This window comes from Musa acuminata, unplaced genomic scaffold, assembly GCF_036884655.1.
Source record: "Musa acuminata AAA Group cultivar baxijiao unplaced genomic scaffold, Cavendish_Baxijiao_AAA HiC_scaffold_37, whole genome shotgun sequence".
NCBI classification, from domain to species: Eukaryota; Viridiplantae; Streptophyta; class Magnoliopsida; order Zingiberales; family Musaceae; genus Musa; species Musa acuminata.
Window position 1 is genome coordinate 15957 of NW_027020319.1, and position 4044 is coordinate 20000.

The following is a 4044-nucleotide window of genomic DNA, read 5'->3' on the forward strand; positions in this document are numbered from 1 at the left end:
GGCGCTGCAATGCCCATGGCCCTACTATCCGTCGCCTCGCATCTGCATCCCTTTTCTTCACGATCAGTAGACATGTCTCTGTGGCACTCCTCTGAGTCCACCTCCATTCTAACTGATTGCTTGACTTTGGGTAGCTAAGTCCCTCTGGACTCATCGTCGCTTCCTCGCCCCTTTCGACCCCCTGCTCCAACACCTCCGTGTTCTCCAAGCAGTCTGTTTGGTCGATGGAAAGACAGACTGCAACTCCCATGCATGGCCTCTGCCATTGCATTGTAGGGTTTGCACCGATTCTGTTCTCCATAGCTTCCTTGGTAACAACGTTCGCTTACTCGGCCTTGTCCTCTGACTTGCCGGGCTCCCTTAAGCGAATATGAGCTCTGGAGCAGTCCAACTCTCCAGCTGCTTCGATCATACCTCTGCATGATCAAGTCCCTCCCATGGGACTCCCTGGTACTTGCATACGAACAAAACCCTTGGTGGAACCTAGCCCCCATATGCTGATGACCAAGGTTTTCATCCGATGCAAAATTCGGTGCACGCCCGGAAGACCCGCCTCTGCGGTACCATGGCCTTCACTCCTTGAATCCATAGCCCTTCTTGCCGTCGTGTTGTTCACCAAAGCGGAGCTCCCAGTAGCTCCCGATCATACCTCCATATGATCTCATCCCTCACGGGACAAGGTCGTGTGTATCGCATTGCCATCGAACTGTTCCACCACGATCCGCTGCACCATGTCGCCTCCTGGTGACATCTCCATTGCATTCTGATCCTTGTGGAATAAACTCGAATTGTGAACCCTCCGCTGTGTGGCCTCTGCCAATACATCGCAGGGTCTCCTCCACCTTCGATTTTGTTCGCTCCTTTGGCAATCGATCTTCATCCACCCACTCTTGGGTCACACCTAGATGAAGCACCGCTCTAGGACAGTCCGTCGCCTAGTAGCTCCCGAAGTCCACTGACTTCACTGTAATTTGTGCACCATTGTCTGGATCCTGGGCCTCTGCCCCTACCAGCACAATCTCCGCTGCGCACCGCTTCCTTCATAGCAACTCGAATGGCAACACTGTGGCATATTCTTCAAGAGTACCCGCCTCTGCGTCCTCTTGCCCCGTGTTAAGGCCTTCTGAACCCAACTTCGCCTCTGCAAATTGAGTCGCCTTAGTTCCTCCCTCAAATGCTCCTCCGAGATAAGGTGCATGTGCCCCGAAGCTCCCTTCGTCTTTGGCACCATGCAAGATGAGTCCGCTCCGTCGGAATGAAGGACCCATGGAACAACATGATCCTGCTCTTGCCTCTGCAAGAGTTCATGTCCTTGACCTCTGTCTAAGGAAAGCACTGTGCCTCTGCTCCATGTTCCAACTTCTCTGCTGGCTCCCTTCATGCGGCTTGGGTACTTCGCCAAGTTACACCCAAGTTGTTCCGCTCCTCGTTTTTGCATTGAGTTGATGGTGGCCCTCGCGCCCACCATTCCACGGGTCAGCCCTCCCTTGAGTCCGATCTCCACATCGACTCCAAGTGTGCCTTCATTTGTGTTGCTCCCCCACTTGATCTCGCAATGCATCCACCAATGCATTCTCTCAAGCGAGATCATGCGGCAACTCCTCGCTGCTTGCTCGGTCCATTGAGCTTCGTGGAGTTGTTGTTTGTGAGGTACTCTTCCTCAACATGTGAAGTCCGTCTCGCATGATTCTCCCTCTGGAGTGCTGAGACTTATCCCGTTGGAGCAACATCTCTCTTCGTTTCGGAGACCACCATCCCCTTGGACTACTCCGATCTGCTAAACAAACTGTGCATTGTTCTGCCTCCTGCAAACGCACTTGCTAGATTGCGACTCCCCGTCAATACAGCCCCCACTGCATCCCTCAAGGTCTAGCAACATGCTGAACTCATTGCACACTTCAGCCGCCTACGGACGTATCCTTCACATGCCGAAGAGAAAGTTTCAATGCTCCATGGTGCCGAGTCTCGGCCGCCTTGGGATGGCCACGAACATTCCGTCGTCCGCATACAAGCCCATGCATGAGTACCAAATTCTTCGAGTTAGCAATTCCCCTCACCTCTGTGAGCTTTGCAAAACTCTTTTGGTCGTTGAGCAACTCATTCCACCTTGGATGGTCTCATTCTTGCCAAGCGCCTCGCTTGCCTAGAGCACCATCAAGTATAGTTGTCAACGTTGAGCCGTAGCTCAAACTCAGCCATCCCAACCTTTGTGCGCTCCAAATTCTTCCAAGCTTGCCTGTTCTCGTGGTGCCTCTTGCGCGAAGGGTTGGCCATTCCTCTGAATGCCAATCTCGGATGCCCGCTCCTCTGAGCGACTCCTTTCCCTACATCTCCATGCCCGTTTTCCCTCAAACGGTCGCGCGTGTGCTGACTGCCCTCAACGCAGCCCCGCTAGGTCCCCCACGTTTGCATGTCAAGTGTTTCTATGAGTGCTTGTCCCGCTCTGATACCATATGACACGGACTTAGCTGGTTTTGCCTAAGTCGTGCGGCACCCTTGCGTGTCCGTCCGCAAAGGTCAGCCTCCCCGAAGCCTCCCATTGTCCCTTAGGACCATCAAAAGAGAGAACGGGTTAGAGAGAACGCCTCAAACGAGATCCACAAGCAAACATGTCCGAAAAACACTTCATAGACAATGCAAATTACAAACAGACTTTACAAGCTCTGAACAGTGGCACAACAAAGGGTAAAATGGTCCATTACAGACCGAGAAGCTCTCTCACGTGTCCACATGACACAACCTTTATTTACAGCCTAAAGAGGCCACCAACCCAACTAAAATGGGACTTATAAGCCTTCGGCCGCCCCTTTACATTCTGTACAGGGCATGAACATGCCAAAAGACACGGACACACATAAGCATTACATCCAACGTCTTGTTGAGAAGTTTGTCCGTGACAGGGTGGCACAGGGCTGGATGGGGCTTTCGTATAGCAGGGACGGTGCTGCCTCTCGCTTCGCTCGCTGTCCGCCACTCGCCGCTCGCTCGCGCAGCCAAAAATGGCCAGTTTTGGCCCGTTTTTGGGCCGTTTTGGCCAGTTTTTGGCCTGTTCTTGCGTTGCGCGGTGACCGTCGAGAGCGGACCAAAACGTCAGCCATCTCAGCACCCTGGAACCCCCCGGGTGGCACAGGGCTGGATGGGGCTTTCGTATAGCAGGGACGGTGCTGCCTCACGCTTCGCTCGCTGTTCGCCGCTCGCCGCTCGCTCGCGCAGCCAAAAATGGCCTGTTTTGGCCCGTTTTTGGGCTGTTTTGGCCTGTTTTTGGGCTGTTCTTGCGTGGCGCGGCGACCGTCGTGAGCGGAGCAAAATGTCAGCCATCTCAGCACCCTGGAACCCCCCGGGTGGCACAGGGCTGGATGGGGCTTTCGTATAGCAGGGACGGTGCTGCCTCACGCTTCGCTCGCTGTTCGCCGCTCGCCGCTCGCTCGCGCAGCCAAAAATGGCCTGTTTTGGCCCGTTTTTGGGCTGTTTTGGCCTGTTTTTGGGCTGTTCTTGTGTGGCGCGGCGACCGTCGTGAGCGGAGCAAAATGTCAGCCATCTCAGCACCCTGGAACCCCCCGGGTGGCACAGGGCTGGATGGGGCTTTCGTATAGCAGGGACGGTGCTGCCTCACGCTTCGCTCGCTGTTCGCCGCTCGCCGCTCGCTCGCGCAGCCAAAAATGGCCTGTTTTGGCCCGTTTTTGGGCTGTTTTGGCCTGTTTTTGGGCTGTTCTTGCGTGGCGCGGCGACCGTCGTGAGCGGAGCAAAATGTCAGCCATCTCAGCACCCTGGAACCCCCCGGGTGGCACAGGGCTGGATGGGGCTTTCGTATAGCAGGGACGGTGCTGCCTCACGCTTCGCTCACTGTTCGCCGCTCGCCGCTCGCTCGCGCAGCCAAAAATGGCCTGTTTTGGCCCGTTTTTGGGCTGTTTTGGCCTGTTTTTGGGCTGTTCTTGCGTGGTGCGGTGACCATCGTGAGCGGAGCAAAACGTCAGCCATCTCAGCACCCTGGAACCCCCCGGGTGGCACAGGGCTGGATGGGGCTTTCGTATAGCAGGGACGGTG